This window comes from Quercus robur, chromosome 8, assembly GCF_932294415.1.
Source record: "Quercus robur chromosome 8, dhQueRobu3.1, whole genome shotgun sequence".
In the NCBI taxonomy this organism is placed as follows: Eukaryota; Viridiplantae; Streptophyta; class Magnoliopsida; order Fagales; family Fagaceae; genus Quercus; species Quercus robur.
The window spans coordinates 41,414,449-41,437,052 of NC_065541.1; the positions used below are offsets into that span (position 1 = coordinate 41,414,449).

Consider the following 22,604-nt stretch of genomic DNA (forward strand, 5'->3'; position numbering starts at 1 on the left):
CCCAAGACTCCAACTATAGTGAGAAGACCTGTTAGGAACACCCCCCTCCCTCAAAAGACAAAAAAGGAAAGGAAAGTTTAGATATCATAGATTCAAATATTCACAAGGTTGAAATTTTCAAGAAAACAATAATTATTAATATATATACACACACATATGTATCAAATTCAATTTAAAATAATAAAAGTTTTTTTTTTTTTTTAGTATTTAAGGGCCTGTTTGGTAAGAGGATTTAAATATAGTTTTTTTTTTTTTTTTTTGCAAACCATAAAATGTGGGTCCTACCCCTGAATTTATTGTTTGACTGATATTCTCTAAATACAGTTTTTGGAAAATTGTATCATATTTTTCTTGTTCAAGCCAGGATTTCGAAAACAGCTGAGATTGTGTTTTCAAGATACAGAAAACGTTTTTAATGGCATAGTTGTAAATAAAATGAAAACAATTGACCCCATAGATTTTTCCAAACTCTTTTTTTTCTTAAATTAAAGAGCTTATCTTTATCACAAAAAATATATATATATATATATATATATATATATATATCATACTCCAAATTTGAAACTTATCATTATTCAAAAAAAATTAATAAAATACATGAGCTCTATCCCTTATCACTATCAAAAACAAGAAGAAAAAAAAGAAGGATAATCTACAAATTCTATACATTACTTTTTGTAAACTTAAAAAAATATATCAAAAATAGAAATAGTCTCCCAAAAAACATTTTTTGTTTTTAGTATTTTGAAAATTGTTTTTGAAAGTGGCCGACTATGTCTGGCTCTTAGCGGTGTTGAGGCTTCTTGTAAGGCAAGTAGTACTAATAACAATGCAGCACTTGGTGCAATCTTGAATCAGCAGTTCATCATCCAGCTTGGTCCGTTCACTGCCCTTCCGATGATAGTGGAAAACTCTCTTGAGCATGGGTTCCTTCAAGCTATCTGGGATTTTCTGACAATGTAGCTCCAGCTTTCATCCGTATTCTACACGTTCTCAATGGGAACTCGTGCCCACTACTTTGGCCGTACTATTCTTCATGGTGGTGCAAAATATCGGGCTACCGGGCGTGGTTTTGTCGTGGAGCACAAGGGTTTTGCCGAGAATTATAGACTCCATGCTCGTAGCCATTTTGTGAAGGCAATCGAACTTGGGTTAATACTTGTAGTTTATGCGTCACACAGTCCTATAGCTGGCAACACATTTGTTTACATAGCTTAATTTGACCATCACTAGTTGGTTCCTGGTTGTGTCATGGATTATGGCCCCCTTTGTGTTCAATCCTTCTGGATTTGATTGGTTGAAGACGGTGTACGACTTTGATGACTTTATGAACTGGATTTGGTTCCGAGGCAGTGTTTTTACAAAAGCTGAACAGAGTTGGGAAAGATGGTGGCATGAGGAGCAGGATCATCTCAGGAACACTGGCATTTGGGGTAAAATAATGGAAATAATCTTAGACCTCCGATTCTTCTTCTTCCAGTATGGGATAGTATATCAGTTAAATATTGCAGCTGGAAGTACCAGCATTGCTGTTTACTTGTTGTCTTGGATCTATGTATTTGTGGCTTTTGCGATTTATGCGGTAATAGCATTTGCTCGGGATAAATATGCGGCAAAAGAGCACATATACTATCGTCTAGTCCAATTCCTCGTGATTATACTTGCAATACTTGTGACAATTGCTCTGCTGCAATTTACGGCTTTCACATTTATTGATATTTTCACTAGCCTGTTAGCATTCATCCCCACTGGGTGGGGCCTGATATAGATTGCCGAAGTACTCCGGCCCTTTCTGAGGTCTACTCTTGTTTGGGAAAGCGTTGTTTCTGTGGCCCGACTATATGATATAATGTTCGGAGTAATTGTCATGGCTCCTGTGGCATTAATGTCATGGTTGCCTGGGTTTCAGTCAATGCAGACAAGGATCCTCTTCAATGAAGCATTTAGTAGGGGCCTCCGCATTAACCAGCTTGTTGCAGGAAAAAAATCCAATGACTTATAATTTGAGGTAATTTCCTGATTCCAATTTCTAACCCTATTCCTTTTCCTTCCTTTGGTAGAATCATTTTTATTCTTGGCGTAAGCTATGTATTTTTCTGTATAGTATGGATTTATTCTTCTTCATGGATGCACAAAAAATGTGGGAGTATTGAGTAGAGTAAATTTGTTGACAGACCTTTGTTTTGTGTTAAAATACTCAATCTTCCTTTTTCTTAAAATTTGATCAGTACACAGTGCTTAGCTTATTGTGTCTGACATGAAGGTTCTTTTCCATGATTGCTATCTGGTCTGACTGATATGAATTTTGTTGTATTTCTAGCATGTTATCAGACAATGGGCAAATGGCTTATTTAAAAGGTGGCTGTCTAATAGAAACAAAACAATGTTTGGTTTAATGTCAAGAACAATGGATGTTGTTTACTTCTCTGAGAGGGAGAGGGGGGCGTATGATAAGCATTTAGTTTGTCTTGTTGCTATTGGTGTTTATTTGTTGACACTTTCTCTAGCACTGCTGTACAAGTTTTGCCTTGATTTTATTTATTTATTTATTTATTTGTGTGTGTGTGCTTGCCCCTTTGCTCTCTGTTATTGTCGGCTTTCCTTGTGGCCTTCTAAAATTGTACTTATTTTTTCACTCAAAAGCTCCAAAATAGTTTGATTTGCTATGAATTCTGTTCCATGTGACACTTGACTTCACAGTAAAACTTTAACTTATTCCATACACCCGGTATATACTATCTCCTTGTCACATAAGGGTAGGTACCCTGTGTAGGATCCATAGGTGGGAGTGTCCTTATGTAAGAGGAGGGTGCAATTCCTTTGGCTGTTTAGTTTTTAATGAAATTCCTTTCTTACTGATAAGGATAAAATTATAAATATACTCATTGATGGGAAGGCGTAGAGCGACGTTCCAAGCAAACCCGTCAGTTTGTTTTGTGCCCACTAACAAATAACAGTAGGGAGTCTACAACTTTAAGCTGATGAGGTCAATTATGGAAGGTGTAAAGCTAACGACACTAAGCTGAAGAAGATACACAAGACTGACGGTTCTAGTATAATCTTGGCTTGGCCTCCACGTATGCACGTATAAGGAAACATCTTGTACCCCACGGCAAGTGTTAGTCTCCTACAAGGAAAGGATTCCGCAAAATACGCTTATGAGGACTCCTATAAGGAAAAGCCTTCCAAACTAATGAAGATATGTCAACCCTCTATTACTATAAAAGCCCCAAGACCCTCACTAACCAAGGTACGCATAATTTCCCCCCAGCTCTAACACCCTAGAGTTGTGAAAAGTTCTAACATGACCTTCGGAGGGTATTTGGTCGGCACCACACCGGTGCTCTCTGCTAGGTCTTCTCTTTTTGTTGTGCAGGTGCTGTCTCGAGCACGTGAGGACCGTGTGACTTACTGTTGATTTTTCGGTATCATCAGTTAGCGTCGTCTATGGGAAAACGCACTTCAGCGACTTGTAAGCCATACTGTCGCTTCCTGAACAAAGAGTTGCATGGTACTTACTCGCTCGATGGCAACCACCAACAACGTTCAGGGAGACGAGCTGCAACCCATTGCCCTGGAGAGGCAGGTCCAAACCCTCACAGTAGTAGTGGAACGTCTTACCAAACAAAATCAGGACCTTGAAGACCAAGAAGGGACCAGTGTTGAGAGAAGAGACCAAGAGGGGCCGGAAGGTAGTAATGCCCTAAGCAGACCAGAGCGGCAGGACATGTGTCGTCCTTCCATCACAGACACGGCTCCCCTTCACATTGTCGTAGAGATGCAGATGATGAAGGAACGAATGGACCTTATGATGAACGCCCTCAAAGGACGGGTGTCCAGCAACCTCGATGATCTGGTTCACCGAATTGATTCGCCTTTCACCACATCTGTCAACTCCTTCACCCTACCGCAGAAGTTTTGCATGCTGTATAGAAAGCTACGACGGAGCCAAGGACCCTCTCGATCACCTAGAGACTTTCAAGACCTTGATGCACCTTTAAGGGGTAGCAGATGAGATCATGTGTAGGGCCTTCCCTACAACGCTAAAAGGTCCTGCGAGAATTTGGTTCAGCCGGCTGACACCTAACTCCATCAGTACTTTCAAGGAGTTAAGCACCTAGTTCACTTCGCACTTTATTAGGGGGCATAGGTATAAGAAGTCCATTGTGTGCTTGATGAGTATCAGGCAGCGAGAGGACGAGACGTTGAGATCTTACATAGCCTGCTTTAACAAGGAAGCACTCTCGATCGATAAAGCTGACAACAAAATACTTGTAGCGGCCTTTACAAATGGGTTGCGAAAAGGTAAGATTTTGTTTTCTTTATACAAGAACAACCCAAAAACCATGTCGGATGTACTTTATAGGGCCACCAAGTACATGAATGCCGAAGACGCGCTGCTGGCTTGAGAGGAAAAGCCTAAAAAGAGAGAGAGGCAGGAAGACACACGACAGGACAGAAGGCGGAAGATGGCAAGAACTGGAGAGCGAAGGGATGACAAACGCTCTAAGCCTCTTGCGGGGAGGTTCACGAGTTTCACCTCACTGACCGCCCCAATCGACCAAGTCTTAATGCAAATCAAGGACGAAAGAGCCTTAACCTTCCTCAGAAAATTGAAGGGAGATCCCAACAAACGGTCTAGAGACAGATACTGTCATTTCCACCGTGATCACGGTCATGACACGGCCGACTGCTACGACTTAAAACAGCAAATCGAAGTCCTTATCAGGCAAGGGAAGTTACAAAAGTTCGTCAGCAGGGAGAGAACAGATCTACCTCCTTAAGAGCAAGCCCCCCGACGAGACAACGAGCATCCTAAACCACCCCTAGGAGACATAAGGATGATTATGGGAGGCAGGTCCAAACCCATTGCCCTGGAGAGGCAGGTCCAAACCCTTACAGTAGTAGTGGAACGTCTTACCAAACAAAATCAGGACCTTGAAGACCAAGAAGGGACCAGTGTTGAGAGAAGAGACCAAGAGGGGCCGGAAGGTAGTAATGCCCTAAGCAGACCAGAGCGGCAGGACATGTGTCGTCCTTCCATCACAGACACGGCTCCCCTTCACATTGTCGTAGAGATGCAGATTATGAAGGAACGAATGGACCTTATGATGAACGCCCTCAAAGGACGGGTGTCCAGCGACCTCGATGATCTGGTTCACCGAATCGATTCGCCTTTCACCACATCTGTCAACTCCTTCACCCTACCGCAGAAGTTTTGCATGCTGTATAGAAAGCTACGACGGAGCCAAGGACCCTCTCGATCACCTAGAGACTTTCAAGACCTTGATGCACCTTTAAGGGGTAGCAGATGAGATCATGTGTAGGGCCTTCCCTACAACGCTAAAAGGTCCTGCGAGAATTTGGTTCAGCCGGCTGACACCTAACTCCACCAGTACTTTCAAGGAGTTAAGCACCTAGTTCACTTCGCACTTTATTAGGGGGTATAGGTATAAGAAGTCCATTGTGTGCTTGATGAGTATCAGGCAGCGAGAGGACGAGACGTTGAGATCTTACATAGCCCGCTTTAACAAGGAAGCACTCTCAATTGATAAAGCTAACAACAAAATACTTGTAGCGGCCTTTACAAATGGGTTGCGAAAAGGTAAGATTTTGTTTTCTTTATACAAGAACAACCCGAAAACCATGTCGGATGTACTTTACAGGGCCACCAAGTACATGAATGCCGAAGACGCGCTGCTGGCTTGAGAGGAAAAGCCTAAAAAGAGAGAGAGGCAGGAAGACACACGACAGGACAGAGGGCGGAAGATGGCAAGAACTGGAGAGCGAAGGGATGACAAACGCTCTAAGCCTCCTGCGGGGAGGTTCACGAGTTTCACCTCACTGACCGCCCCAATCGACCAAGTCTTAATGCAAATCAAGGACGAAAGAGCCTTAACCTTCCTCGGAAAATTGAAGGGAAATCCCAACAAATGGTCTAGAGACAGATACTGTCATTTCCACCGTGATCACGGTCATGACACGGCCGACTGCTACGACTTAAAACAGCAAATCGAAGTCCTTATCAGGCAAGGGAAGTTACAAAAGTTTGTCAGCAGGGAGAGAACAGATCTGCCTCCTTAAGAGCAAGCCCCCCAACGGGACAACGAGCATCCTAAACCACCCCTAGGAGACATAAGGATGATTATGGGAGGCACGACGACCACCAGCTCGTCCAAAAAGGCTCGAAAGACTTACCTCAGAATGGTTCAGAACGTTCAACTAACAAGCATCATCCCGAAGATGCCACGGGTCGATAACCCAATTATTGGTTTCTTAGAAGAAGATGCTCGACGTTTTCACCACCCGCATGACGACACGCTCATCATTAGCATCCGAGTAGGAGACTATAACACATATCAGGTCTTGGTTGACAATGGAAATTCCGTAGACATTCTCTACTACCCAGCATTCCAACAAATGTGGATCAACAGAAAACATCTAGTTCCAACTAACGCTTCACTCGTTGGGTTTGGAGGAACAAAAGTATACCCCCTTGGCGTGGTCACATTGCCTGTAACAATTGGGGACTATCCTTATAAAATCACTAGGGATGTTACATTCCTTGTTGTCGATTGCTCTTCCACCTACAATGCCATCATAGGAAGACCAACCCTTAACTCATGGAAGGCCATAACTTCAACCTACCACTCGATAATTAAATTCCCCACTCAATATGGAGTAGGGGAATTGCGAGGAGATCAGGTAGCTACGCGCGAATGCTATATTACGATACTGGAGATGGACGACCATCTACAGACCATGAGCATAGAGGAATAGCGGATGGGGGTGGAACCCGTAAAGAGGCTCGAGGAGATACCCCTCGATAGCTTTAGATTAGATAGAACCACGAGGATCGGCACACTCACCAGCCCAACGATTCGCCTAGCGCTCGTAGCTTTCCTTAAAGAGAATCAGGACGTGTTTGCCTGGAGTCATGAAGACATGTCAGGAATCGACCCGTTAGTCATGGTACATAGGCTGAATGTGTTGCCTTCTTTTCTACCCATCCGACAGAAGAAGCGAGTGTTCGCCTAAGAACGAGACCGAACAATAGCAGAAGAAGTAGGCAAGTTACAAGAGGCGAGTTTCATCAGGGAAGTATACTATCCCAATTGGCTAGCAAACATGGTGATGGTCAAGAAAGCCAACGGGAAATGGAGGATGTGTGTAGACTTAACGGATCTGAACAAAGCATGCCCCAAGGATAGCTACCCTCTCCCTCGAGTCGACGTACTGGTAGACTCTACAGCTCAGCACCAACTACTAAGCTTCATGGATGCCTTTTCAGGGTACAATCAGATCCGGATGGATGAAGCAGATCAGGAGAAGACTTCATTTATTACCAGCCAAGGTCTTTTTTGTTACAAAGTAATGTCATTCGGCCTTAAGAACGCGGACGTGACGTATCAAAGGCTCATGAATAAGATGTTTGCGAACCAAATCGGAAGGAATGTTCAGGTCTACGTCGATGACATGTTAGTAAAAAGCCGAAGAAAAGAAGACCATTTGAAGGATCTCGAGGAAACATTTGACATCCTTCGCTCCTACAACATGAAGCTTAATCCAAGTAAGTGTGCATTCGAAGTGACAACGGGAAAATTCCTAGGCTTTATGGTGTCTCAAAGAGGTATCGAGGTCAACCCAGACAAGATCAGAGCCATAGTAGAGATGGCCCCCTTGAAGAACGTGAAAGAAGTACAAAGTTTAAATGGTAAAGTAGCCGTCTTGAACAGGTTCATATCAAGAGCAACGGATAAATGTTTACCCTTCTTTCACACGCTAAAGAAATCTTTTGAATGGACTACCAAGTGTTAACAAGCATTCGAGGAGCTAAAGGCCTACCTCTCTTCCCTACCGCTGCTGAGTCCTTCGCAACCGGGGGAAGAGATCTTCCTGTATTTGGCTATTTCCCTGGTAGCTGTCAACGTGACCTTGGTCAGAGAAGAAGACAAGGTTCAAAAGTCCATATACTACGCCAGCCGGGCATTTCGTGGTGTAGAGGAAAGGTATCCACCCATGGAAAAGCTCGCCTTCGCTTTAGTTACGGTAGCCCACAAACTCAAGCCGTACTTCCAAGCCCACACGGTAATCATCCTAACCAACAAACCCTGACGGTGGGGAATGAGCAACCCCGAAGCTGCTGGTTGGTTGGCACTATGGGTGATAGAGTTGAGTGAGTTTGACATTCAGTACCATCCGTACACCGCCATCAAAGGACAGGTCGTCGTTGACTTCATAGCAGAATTTACCAACGGGGAAGACAAAGGGGTAGATGAATGTTCGCAGTGGAGTATACATACAGACGGGTCGTCCAACAGGCAAGTCGGGGGTGTAGGTGTCGTGCTTTTCTCTCCTGAAGGAGACCAGATCGAATGTATGGTCCACCTTGACTTCCCTACCACCAACAATGAAGCGAAGTACGAAACTTTAGTGGCAGGGCTTGATCTCGCCAAAGCAGCAGGAGCCGCAAGAGTGGTTCTTTACTGCGACTCTCAGGTCGTCACTAACCAAGTAAACAGGAATTATGAGTGTAGAGGCGAAAGAATGAAGAGATACCCGGACCAAGTAAGGAGAAGGGTAGACAAGCTGAAGGCCAAAATTATCCAAATCCCCAGAAGAGAGAACGAGCAAGCTGACCGCTTTGCCAAAGCCACTTCAGCCGAACATATGACTACCCTTGATAATGTACTCTCTTTTGTTTAGCTTTCTCCATTAATAGATTCCGTCGATGTGCAGGAGATAGGTTCCGAAAGCAATTAGATCACACTGTTAGTCTCTTACTTGAAAAATGGCGTCTTAATAGACGAAAAGGAGGCCGCAAGAAAGCTGAAGGTCCAAGCAGCGCGGTTCATTTTGATAAAGGACGTCTTATATAAGAGAGGCTTCTCCCGCCCATACCTAAGGTGTTTGGGTCCCGAGGAAGTGGACCACATCATGAAAGAAGTCCATGAAGGGATTTGCGGAAACCACTCAAGGTCACGATCGTTGGCACACAAGCTGATTTGAGCGGGATACTACTAGCCCACCATGCAAAAAGACGCTCAGACTTATGCCAGAGCCTGCAAAAAATGCCAAATATTTAGCAATATCATCAGACAACCATCTGAAGAGTTGACCCCTATGACAGCCCTATGGCCGTTCACTCAGTGGGGATTAGACATCATGTGGCCGTTCCCAATAGCGGTGCAACAGCTGAAGTTCCTGATAGTAGGTATAGACTACTTCATGAAATGGGTGGAAGCTGAAGCCTTAGCCACCATTACGAAGAAGAACGTGAGAAACTTCGTCTAAAGGTCCATCATATGCAGGTTTGGGATCCCTAGAGTTTTAGTCTTAGACAACGAGAAACAATTCGACAATGACTCTTTCTAGGATTTTTGCTCACAGTTAGGGATCAGAAATCACTACTCCTCCCCCGCCCATCCTCAAGCAAACAGACAGGTTGAAGTCATGAACCGATCCTTGTTCAAAATTATCAAGACTCGGCTCGAGGGGGCGAAAGGTATATGGCTTGAAGAGTTGCCAAGCATACTATGGGCGTATAGGACAACAGGAAACAATTCGACAACGACTCTTTCCGGGATTTTTGCTCACAGTTAGGGATCAGAAATCACTACTCCTCCTCTGCCCACCCTCAAGCAAACGGACAGGTTGAAGTTACGAACCGATCCTTGCTTAAAATTATCAAGACTTGGCTTGAGGGGGCGAAAGGTATATGGCTTGAAGAGTTGACAAGCATACTATGGGCGTATAGGACAACGGCGAGGACGCCTATAGGAGAAACACCATTTCGACTAACTTATGGAAGCAAAGCAGTCATTTCAGCCAAGATTGGACTCACAAGCTACAGGGTGGATAACCATGATGGAAGAAAAAACGACAAGGCTATGCATCTACAACTTGATCTAATGGACGAAGTCAGGGCGATAGCAGAACAAAGGCTCACACGGTACTAGGACCGCATGGTTAAGCACTACAACTCCCGGGTCCGACATAAAAACTTTCAGGTCGGAGATCTCAAGGTCATGGGCGTTGCTAGAAACCCTACCCAAGGAAAGCTTGGCCCCAATTGGGAAGGACCCTACCGAGTCACGTTATGGCAGAGGAAGGACACCTACCACCTGGAGACAATGGACGAACGAAAGCTATACCACCCATTGAACGCCGAGCACCTGCGAAAGTACTACCAATAAAAAGGATGGCGTGAAGAGCAGCACCCTTTATTTTTAGTATACCTCAGTTAAATTTAGCTACACTCCTCAGTTTTTCTATTTTACTTTAGATTTTGCTACAATAACTCTTTTTAAGCCCAAAGGGCAGGTCTTCTTCTTTTAAGAACTACTTTTTCTACGAAAGCATGGTTTATCATAATAAGAGGAGTTTATTTAGATATGGCTAAGGTGTTCGTCTATAGAAAATTGTCCATAAAGTGGACGACTTCATCCCATAATGAAATATTAATCCACAAAGTGGACGGGCTTAATATTATTGTCCATAAAGTGGACGAGTTTATTAAAGTCCATAAAGTGGACGACTTCATTCCAGAATGAAATATTAGTCCACAAAGTGGACAAGCTTAATATTATTGTCCATAAAGTGGATGAGTTTATTAAAATCCATAAAATGGATGACTTCATCCCAAAAGGATGGAATATTATCAAGTTCACCAAGTGTACAACTTTATTAAAGTCCACAAAGTAGACAAGTCCATAAAAGTGGACAAGATTGCTAAAGTCCACAAAGTGGATGAGTTCATTAGTCCATAAAGTGGACGAGTTCATGACTAAAGTGGACGAATTTATTAGTAAGCTCATAAAGCAGACGAGTTCACCATAAAAGGATGAATTATTAGTAGCCTATGAGGAGGACGAGTTCACTAGTAAGTCCATAGAGTGGACAAGCTCATTCCATAGTTATAGGTTATAATCATAAAGTCCACTAATATAAGAACTCATAAAGTGGACAGGATCATTCCACATGTAGACGGGTTCATGAGTTGACCCACAAGGTTGATGAATCCATGGTTGATGCAAACGGACTTATAAAGTCCAAAAAGAAAACAAATTCATTCCACAAAGATGGCTTAATCCACAATTAAGGTAGACGGATCCACAAGTAAACGGGTTCATCTCACAAAAATAAGTTAAAGTTGCAAAGTCTGTAAGTGGACGGATCCATGAGGGTAAGAATCCACAAAGGGACAAGATTTATCACATAAAGAAGTTAAAAACTACAGAGGAACAAGTTTCTTAGCCCACAGAGTGGACGAGTCTATTGCAAAATCTGTTGGCCTACAAATAGGCGAGTTTGGAGTAGACGAAACAAAATTCTTAAGTCAAAAAATAGATGGATTCACAAGGGCAAGAGTGGAACAAAACACACATATTGAAAGCAGCGAATATAACATACCATAAATAAAATAGTGTTTTACAAACAGATCCCAAAAAACAAAAGTGCATTGAAACATTGTTCAAAAATTAGATTTACAAGGTTCAAGAGGTCGGGGGGTCTTGTGGGACCTCGTCACCCCTAGAAGGAAGGTCTTGGGCTTCTTAAGTTGGAGTATTGGCCAATGGTGTCAGAAGGACGACGGGCTTATCCACAGCAGCAGGCTTAGCAAGAACGACGCCATCATCCTCTGGATTCACCTCGGACTCAGTGAAGTTGTCATTCTCTTCAAGAGTGGCGTTGCCTATAGGTGTTGACGGCAAAGGGTCATCCATTAAAACCTTAGACAAATCCAGGTAAGGGTAGAGGGATTTGACCTGTTTAAGGCAATCCTCAAACCCGTCACCATAATAGTCAGCATAGGAATCAACGAATGTTTGTGACGCCCTGAATTCCTTCACGGCGTCAGCCTTGGCTGTCTCTACCTAACTAAAAAGGACCGCCAACTCTTTCTCAGCCGTCTCCTTAGCCTCTTGCTCTTTCTTCTTCTGACAACCATCTTCCTCCAGCTTCTTCTTCAACTCTTTCACCACTTGGTTAAGGGTTCGGAAGGCATCCTTATATTGCTTTTGCTCGTCAGCCATATTCTTGATGCGCTTATGCAGGTAGGTGATCACCCCTTCTTTGGTAACGCCCCTATCCTGCAATGCCTTCATATGAACCATCGCCTACAAGACAAGGCTTCCGTCAGCTTCTAAGCATAAAAAATGAATAAGTGGAAAAAAGTGAGGAAGGGATGTACCCGGGCAAGGTCAAAGAGTCCTAACAACCACAGCTCCTCCGTCCCTTGCTCAGCATAAGGGTCTATGTCCTGATCTTTAATGATGGACTCCATCATCTTGACAGCATAGTCCTTATGTGTGAGAAGACGACGGTCTGTTTCCATGATGATGGGGCCAGACGTCGTCATCAGTCCTTTGCCCGCCCCATGCTTGGGAGGCAACGGCTTCTTAGGAAGCTCCTCCCTGGGAGTTGAGGACACCTTCTTGGAAGGGCGGTTGTCCTTCATGTCAGCTTTTCTCTTTGACGCCCTTTTGCCAACTGCCTTGGGAGCTGACGAGGGCGCCCTCTCCTTGGCCTTCCCCTCCTCTTTCTTGCCAGCATCGGCAGCCTTTATTTGCGCTCTCAGCTTAGCTGCCTCCATTTCTACAAAAACGCAAATGAGTATTAAGACAAGTGACGGCATTAGACAAGCCGACGGAAAAATATGACGGCTTAAAATGGACAACTTACGACTACGAGAGTAATTGTTGAGACCACGAGCTTCTGTTGTCGGCATAGGACCCCCGCAGTAAGCGTGCAAAGTGTCGAGTGTGATGAGATCCCGACAATTCCGCTGGTCCAACGGAATTTCTATTACCCGACGAATAAAGTCTTCTCGCTCCTCTATAATATGAGGACGAATACTAGCTGAAAAACAAGGGGAATAGGCAGTGTTAGAAGCTTGGAACAAACAAACAAAGGAAAAAGAGCAGACAGGATTAACCTGAATCCTTGACAAAAGCCCAAGTGTTGTCAAAATAACCATGGGGCATCATCGCCCATTCTTCTTAATGACACACCCAATCCGTCCCCTATACAAAAAAATATCTACATTTCCAGTTCTTGTTAGAATCTGGCATATCAGACACTAATCTTAAGTCCTTCTCCCAGACGGCAAAATGATATGTCCCTTTAGAAGAAACGATGTGCTGGGGTCTGTAGTAATAGAAGAACTCGTCCAATGATAGCTGACGACTCCCTCCACTCAAACTACCCCATAGGATCTCAGCACCTATGAAGATCCTCCAGGCATTCAGAGCAATCTGGTTGATGGATAGACCCAGGAAGTCAGCCAGCTAATGATGCAAAGCCGTCAGTGGTAGTCTAAGCCTCGCAGCAAACATGGCGTCGTACATGTCGACGTCTGCAATCCTCCCCGAATAGCACCTTTCGTTTTTTCTAAGGAGACAGATTGGGATATGGTTTGGGATCTGGTAACGAGAACGCAACTCCTTGAAGACCCTGTCACTCTCTTTGGTAAAAATTTACTAATGGTCCAATCCTCGGAAAGGATGAAGGGACGGTTGCCTCTAGGACTTCCTAAAGTTCCCTCATAGGATTCCTCGTCACCTTCATCTCCGTCTCCGTCACTATCTCTCTCTTCTTCTCCCTCCTCAACTTCACCCTCCTCACTTACTATTTCTTTCTCACCTTCTTCTCCATAACTTCTAACTTCCTCGTCAGGAGATTGGGCTGACGTTTCCCTCTCTGATGACCAGGAGAAGCTTTCAGGCTCATGACTTGAACCAAAGACCTCGTCGTAGCCCGCTCCTTCGCGGACTAATGACTGTTCACTCGTTGCCTCTCTAGACATCTATCTACCTACAAGCGACGGATGTATTCTAAGAACCTAAGTCAATGGACTCTCAAAAAAAAAAAATTACAGAACAACTAAAATAAAAAAATTTGAGAAGCAATAAAGGGAAAAGTGACTTACCAAGTATAACTGATGAACTCTTGAAGGATGACGGTCTTGGCTAAAGCAAGTTGGTGTGGGCAAAGCTCTTAAAGTGACGGGTTCGCTCTGGCAATCAACAACGGCAAAATAGAAGAAAATGAGGGGGAGGTGAGGTATATATAAAGGAGGATATGCACAGAAGACGAAGCAATGCCCTTGTACCAGAAGCAGAGCCAATTGAGTTTCGACACATGTCCGAACATCAAATAAAGGTTGCTCAAGGTAATCGCCCATGAACGATTCTCTCTCCTGAGCAAAGGAAAATTAATAATAAACTCCATACCCCGTCAACTTGGGCTGACGAAGCTATGAAGTAGGGGGCAGCTGATAAGGATAAAATTATAAATATACTCATTAATGGGAAGGCGCAGAGCGACGTTCCAAACAAACCCATCAGTTTGTTTTATGCCCACTGACAAATAATAGTAGGGAGTCTATAGCTTTAAGCTAACGAGGTCAATAGTGGAAGACGTAAAGCTGACGACACTAAGCTGAAGGAGATATACAAGACTGACAGTTCTGGTATAATCCTGGCTTGACCTCCACGTATGCATGTATAAGGAAACATCTTGTGCCCCACGGCAAGTGTTAATCTCTTACAAGGGAAGGATTCCGCAAAATATGCTTATGAGGACTCCTATAAGGAAAAGACTTCCAAACCAAGGAAGAGATGTCAACCCTTTATTACTATAAAAGCCCCAAGACCCTCACTAACCAAGGTATGCATAATTTCCCCCAGCTCTGGCACTCTAGAGTTGTGAAAAGTTCTAACTTGACCTTCAGAGGGTATTTGGCCGGCATCACACCGGTGTTCTCTGCTAGGTCTTCCCTTTTTGTTGTGCAAGTGCTGTTTCGAGCATGTGAGGACCGTGTGACTTACTGTTAATTTTTCAGCATCATCACTTACCAAAAAAGAAAAAGAAAAAAGAGGAGGGTGCAATACACCAGAAGCACTAAATAATTTCACATAAACTTGGCCATTTTGAAGTCATGGTTAATGATGATGTGCGTATGTTTAAACCTTTTTATTTATTTAATTGGGTTTATTTATTTTGAAGAGATGACTGGGTTAAGTTAACTATCATCTAATATATATCCTACGGAACTTCCAGCTGTTGCTCAAGAGAGTTGCATCTTGTTTTGCATATTTGATTTTAGCACGAGGTGTAGAGAAACAATAGAAGTAGGGAAGATTGATTTGGTTTTGCTTTGTGGAGGTTCTTAGAGCACTCTCATTAGGTCTCTCAAATGTGTCAAATGCCAAATATTTGGTACATTTGACACACCAAACACAAAAACAGACCCTCATCAGGTATGCTAAATGTGTTAAAATTATAGAACATGCTACAGTACGCTCTCATTTTTGAGAGCGTACAGATGAAAATGTCATTTTCGTTTATTGTTTTTTTATTCATCTTTCTCTCTCCTCTCTCATCACTTTGCATTTTTCTCTTCTCTCCGTCACTCTCTATCTCTTCCCTCTCAGTCCTCCCTGCTCAAGATCTCTCTCATCTTTACTCAAGATCTCTCGCTGCCTCACCTCACCGTCAACCTCCACAGCCGACCTCTACAGCCCTTGCCGCCGACCTTTAGATCTCTTAATCGGGTCGTGGGCGTGATATTTGGGATGGGTTTCGATGTGTGGGTTTTGGGTCATTGATTGATTGGTTAGGTTGGGATTTTGGGCCGGTGGTGGTGTCGTGGTTGTGGCGGTTGTTGGTTGAGTTTTGGGCCGGCGATGTTTGTGACTGTAGTGGGCGGTTGTGTTTGTGGTTGTAGTGGGTTTCGATGTGTGGGCTTTGGATCATTGATTGATCGGTTGGGTTGGGATTTTGGGCCAGTGGTTGTAGCGGTGGTTGGTTGAGTTTTGGGCCGACGATGTTTGTGGTTGTAGTGGGCGGCGGTGTTTGTGGCTGTAGTGGGTTTCGATGTGTGGGTTTTGGGTCATTGATTGATCAGTTGGGTTGGGATTTTGGGCCGGTGGTGGTGTTGTGGTTGTGGTGGTGGTTGGTTGAGTTTTGGGCCGGCGATGTTTGTGGCTGTAGTGGGCGACGGTGTTTGTGGCTGTAGTGGTCTGATAGTGTTTATTGAAGATTTTGAGTTTCTTTTTCTTTTTCTTTTCTTTTTTGTTGAGGTTTTTTTATTTGGAATTTGTTGGAGATCCAGTGATTGTGATTTGGGCCGGAATTTGTTGTAGTCTGTGGAGGTTGATTTGTCATTGGTGGTGATTTGCCATTGCCGTTGGTGGTTTGTGGAGGTTGATTGTGATTGTAGTTTAATGTGTTGGAATTTGTTTAATATTATTAATGTGTTGGATATATTATTTTAATGTATATAATTGAAAAATAGAAGATGTAATAAATGGTGAATTGTAAAATGATGTGCTAAAATGATAAAGTAGGTTTTTGGTGTGTTAAAATGACATTTTTTATGAGAGAGCTGATGAGAATGCTCTTATGTGCACGTCAGAGTGGACTTCCATTTTATTTCATTTCAATCTCAGCCAGGAGGTAAAGGACAATACCGTGTGATTCTTTATTGCAGGCTTCATTTTACCTTTAGTAATGTAATTAGTTAAAATTTCTCATATTTGATCTGATATTTGGTCGAGGGGCTCTTATTTATATGTGCTCAACTTCCCACTTCCCCCATATTTCTAAATGTACAGCTCTTGGCATAGTGTTTATACAGAGTACAGAGAATAGTGTGGTTTTGCTCAGATTTTTAGAGTATTTATTATTCTTTTGTCAGAAATTGAGGTAGTATTTAATTTATTCAAGCTTAAGACATACTTTCTTGTCCTAGCTACAAGAAGTCACGCTTTACCATTCTATATTTGCCATTTTACTATGTTGAAGTGGATGGCGAAAGCAGAGGAAAAGAAAAGAAAAGAAAAACATTGTGGAGACTCTTTTGCAGCGTTGTTTTCTATTTTATGGTTTGGATTATTTTCTTAGTTCTTCAAAGATACAAGTGATAAATAGTGCTCTGATCCTTTTTCTTTCTGGGCCTGATACTATTAGACCTCAGTTTTAACTTCCATGCACGTTACCTGTCATTTGCCTTTTCTCAAATCCTCGCGGCTTAGGTAAGATAGGATGAAATATGGCTTTTGAGCTAATATTATTTAAAGCGAGAACTTTGGAGGATGATCTTCTTAAGATTGGGAAGCCGTTTGGGTGAAACGAATTTTTCGTTCCTTCTTTTGGTGCTAAGATGTCCCAAGTTTTGAGCACCTTTTTAATTCCTGGGTATTTGCAGGCTTGCATGGTCCTGTACTCGAATATGCAAGGAACGTTTCTCAACTGAATCAACGGAACATTTTTTTTTTCCTTTTGAATTGGAATCATTGAAACATTACCAAGAGTGACACAGTTGTCATTTATTACCTTTTATTTTCTTTTTATACATGTAATAAGAACATAAGAAGATTAGTAACAAGACTATCCCAATGAAAGTTAAGAAAATGATTTATTTAATTTAATGGAAGCAGGTTTGATTTGTTACTGAGGGAGAGACTCTGGGCATGAAGCCCTTGGTTTGAGACAGTGAAGGCCAAACTATTGCAACTCTTTTTTACGAAAGTTCTTTGTTCTTGTTTGTACTTTGTAGTACTAGAGTCTAAATATGATTAATAAGAAGAAAGAGAATAATTAAATAATTGAAAATACTGTAACAAAATTGAAAATTAAAAATACAGTAGTAAAATTTTTATGGATCCTATAAACAATACACGATATACTGTTTATGAAAAAAGTCAACATTTACGGTAAAAAAAAAAAAAAAAGAAGAAGAAGGGCGACCGCGTAGGAAACGCGGAATCCAAACCGCATCTAAGAAGAAAGAAAAGAATTAATGGTTTTTTGACTTTCGTTTTTGGGAGCGTAATTTGCGTGGTCGAGGGCCGCGTTGGTTGTACTGTCAAACTCAAATATATCAAACGGGTCTTAGTGCTTTAAATAGAAGGGAACATCGTTTTGCCATGTGAACAGGAAGCAGCTGGGCCCCCGAGGCCATCTTTATATCCAGTGAGAACACTAACAATATTTGTAGGTAAAATTTAATTCGAGGGCTACTAATAAAAAAGATATGATAATTTTTTTTTTATTACTGTATAAATTTTATAGGAAAAAGTTTGTGTTTTCAATGGAGATATCTATGACTCAAAATTTTTCTCCCCACTTGTAGCTATAATAATAATAGGGAAAACTTTAGTTCCAAACAAGTTTGGAGCTATTATTCTTTTAACCCATTATAGTAATTTATGGGATTATCCATTTTTAAGAGTGATTTTATGAATGAGACAGGATATCCTTATTTTTCTTAAAACAAGCTTTCTTATATATTAAAATTTAAAACTGAAAATGTTAATTCTAATATTTTTTTTAACACAAGTAGCAGGAGGCTGTAATCCCAATAACACTTGGTAAATTCTAATTGTGTTTGTTATCTATGAATTAAATTACTAAAAGAAAAGAAAAGTGTTTTGGAAAAAGCATAAGGAAGAATAATGTAAGCGTTAAAATTATAAAATTAGAAGTTAGAATAGACTGTGTTTTTGACAAGAATCAATCAAAACTGAAAAACTGTGTTATCTATGAAAAGCAGGTGAGGGCGCACAGTCCCAATCCATCCCTTTCGGCCGACTTACATTCCAATTTCCAGGTCGGCTGCGACAACTCCGTATCAATTGATCCATGTTTTATCGCTATCTACATCCACAATCTTCTTCCGCATTCCTTGCCAAAAAGCAAAAAACTACCCCATCAAAAAAAAAAAAAAGCAAAAAGCTTCACTCGTATTTTAAAAGAATGATAGTATGATTCTCAAAACAAAAGAGAGAATGATAGTATGAGGTCAATTTTATGATAGCTCCAATAAGATCGCCTCAATGTTAGGAATCCATTAATCCATTGGGTTAATTATTGCTTTTCTTTTTTCACGAAATGGTTTATTACTTAATTGCTTTCATTGATAGTTAACTAATCATAGCATGCACGATCTTGAATGCTTGCATCAGTGATTATTATTTTTAACATAGTAGTGTTACACAAGTATGCTTGGAGAAATTTCATTGGTGGTCAAATGATTATTCAGCGCATGATGATCATTCCACAAATACAAAGTTTTTGTGGGATATATGTGGGATATAGGGGGTAAGGATCGAGATTCAAGTTTTTAAGAGGAAGCTTTATACGCATATAAACTTAGATTAGACTAAATAGAATTTCTATCTTGTATAAGTTTTTTTTTGTGTGTGTGTGTGTGCGAGCGCGCTTGCCCTTTGCTCTCTGTTATTGTCTGCTTTCCTTGTGGCCTTCTAAAATTGTCCTTATTTTTTCACTCAAAAGCTTCAGAATAGTTTGATTTGCTATGAATTCTATTCCATGTGACACTTATTAGATATTTGACTCCACAGTAAAACTTATAAAATTATTCCATACACTCGGTATATACTGTCTCCTTGTCACACAAGGGTAGGTCCCCTGTGTGGGATCCATAGGTGGGAGTGTCCTTATGTAAGAGGAGGGTGCAATACATCAGATGCATTGAATAATTTCACATAAACTTGGCTGTTTTAAAGTCATGGTTAATGATAATGTGCGTATGTTTAAACCTTTTTATTTATTTAATTGGGTTTATTTATTTTGAAGAGATGACTGGGTTAAGTTAACTATTATCTAATATATATCCTACGGAACTTCCAGCTGTTACTCAAGAGAGTTGCATCTTGTTTTGCAGGTTTGATTTTAGCACGAGGTGTAGTGAAACAATAGAAGTGGAGAAGATTGATTTGTTTTTGCTTTGTGGAGGTTCTTATGTGCACGTCAGAGTGGACTTCCATTTTATTTCATTTCAATCTTAGCCAGGAGGTAAAGGACAATACCATGTGATTCTTTATTGCAGGCTTCATTTTACCTTTAGTAATGTAATTAGTTAAAATTTTGTCATATTTGAACTGATATTTGGTCGGGGGGCTCTTATTTATATGTGCCCAACTTCCACTTCCCCCATATTTCTAAAGGTACAGCTCTTGGCATAGTGTTTATACAGAGTACAGAGAATAGTGTGGTTTTGCTCAGATTTTTAGAGTATTTATTATTCTTTTGTCAGAAATTGAGGTAGTATTTAATTTATTCAAAGCTTAAGCCATACTTTCTTGTCCTAGCTACAAAAAGTCACGCTTTACCATTCTATATTTGCCATTTTATTACTATGTCGAAGTGGATGGCGAAAGCGGAGGAAAAAAAAGAGAAAAGTAAAACATTGTGGAGACGCTCTTTTGCAGTGTTGTTTTGTATTTTATGGATTGGTTTATTTCTTTAGTTCTGCAAAGATATAAGTAATAAATAGGGCTCTGATAATCTTTACTCAAGATCCTTTTTCTTTTTGGGTCGGATACAATGACCTCAGTTTCAACTTCCATGCATGATTCCTGGGTATTTGTAGCCTTGCATGGTCCTGTATTCGAATATGCGAAGAACGTTTCTCAACTGAATCAATGGAACTTTTTTTTTTTCCTTAAGAATAGGAATAATTGAAACATTACCGAGAGTGACACAGTTGTCATATATTACCTTTTATTTTATTTTTATACATGTAATAAGAACATAATAAGAAGATTAGAAACAAGACTATCCCAATGAAAGTTGAGAAAATGATTTATTTAATTTAATGGAAGCAGGTTTGATTTGTTACTGAGGGAGAGACTCCGGGCATAAAGCAATTGGTTTGAGACAGTGAAGCCAAGCTATTGCAACTCTTTTTTCCGAAAATGCTTTGTTCTTGTTTGTACTTTGTACTACTAGATATGATTAAGAAGAAAGAAAATAATTAACGCTTTTTGACTTTCGTTTTTTGGGCGCGTAATATACGTGGTCGAGGGCCGCGTTGGTTGTACCGTCAAACTCAAATATATACAAATGGCCTTAGTGCTTTAAATAGAAGGCAACATCGATGTTTAAAAAAAAAAAAAAAAAAAAAATTGATGTGCCATATGAGAAGGAAGCAGCTGGGCCCTTGGGGCCATCTTATATCAATTTAGAACAATCTAACAATATTTGCGGGCAAAATATAATTCGAGGGTTACTAATAAAAAGGATAGGATAATTTTTTTTGTTATTGTATAAATTTAATAGGAAAAAGTCGAGTTGAAGTTTTGTAATTTAACATTTTCTAGTGTTTTCAATTGAGATATTTATGACTCAAAATTTCCCTTTCACTTATAGCTATAATAATAATAATAATAATAACAATAATTATAGGAAAAATTTTAGTTCCAAACAAATTTGAAGTTATTTTTTTTCTTTTAACACATTATAGTGATTTATAAGATTATCTATCTTTAAAGAGTGATGCTATGAAAGGGATAGGACATCCTTATTTTTCTTAAAACAAGCTTTCTTATATTTTAAAATTTAAAACTGAAAATGATAATTCTAATTTATTTATTTTTTTACACAAGAAGCAAGAGGCTGTAATCCCAATAACACTTGGTAAATTGTAATTGTGTTTGTTATCTATGAATTAAATTACTAAAAGAAATTAAAGAAAAGTGTTTTGGAAAAAGCATAAGAAAGAATAATCTAAGCTGATAATATATAAAAAGAAAGGGGGAGTTCATGAAAAGCAGGTGAGGGCGCACAGTCTCAATCCATTCCTTTCGGCCGACTTACATTCCAATTTCCAGGTCGGCTAGGACAACTCCGTGTCGATTGATCCAAGTTTATCACTCAACAGAGCGATCCTATCTACATCCAGAATCTTCTTCCATATGCCTTCCTAAAAAGCAAAAAGCTACACACTTGTGTATATTAAGAGAATGATTCCCCTCCAAAAAAAAAAAGAAAAAAGAGAATGATAGTATGAGGTCAATTTTATGATAGCTCCAATAAGATCGCTTCAATGTTAGGAATTCATTGGGTTAATTATTGCTTTTCTTTTATTCTTTTTTTTCACGAAATGGTTAATTACTTAATTGCTTTCATTGATAGTAAACTAATCATAGCACGCAATTCTTGAATGCTTGCATCATTGATTATTATTATTATTATTATTATTTTTAACATAGTAGTGTTACATAAGTATGATTGGAGAAATTTCTTTGGTGGTCAAATGACTACTTATGAACACCATGCACGTAATAGTCATTCTACAAATACAAAATTCTTGTGAGATGTAAGGGATAAGGGTCGAAGTTCAAGTTTCTAAGATGAAACTTCACACGTATATAAACAAATTAGATTAGAATAGAATTTCTATCTTGTATAAAAAAAAATGACCATTCATGGCACATGATTAAAAATAAATAGTGTGTCAAATTATATTTGGGATTTTATGTCATATAAATTTAGTGTAAGACAACAAAAATAGAAATAATGTAATCTAATAATAGATTTGTTAAAAAGATACCTAAACTCAACCTCCAAAAGTTTTGCTTTTTATCTCATATTTCTTCTAAAAAAGCAACAAAACTAACTTTTTAAATAATAGGTTAACTTAAAATTTTTATTTCACTTTTAACAAATAAGCTATCAAAAACTAAGCGATATTAAATGATATCACTCACAATTAACTTTTTAAACTAGTTTCATTTCTTTCTTATGTTAAAAATATGTAATTCAATAAAGACTAAATATTAGTGCATATTTAA

The 22,604-nt window shown here is 40.3% G+C and overlaps 1 protein-coding gene and 1 pseudogene across 3 annotated transcripts in view; both read left to right on the forward strand.

Annotated features, from left to right (window-relative positions):
• The window catches only part of LOC126695538 (two pore calcium channel protein 1A-like), a 189,160-nt gene that overhangs the window by 132,113 nt on the left and 34,443 nt on the right, over positions 1-22,604 (forward strand). The gene's annotated exons all lie outside the window — the stretch shown is intronic.
• On the forward strand, positions 796-20,068 carry LOC126695541 (callose synthase 12-like; annotated as a pseudogene).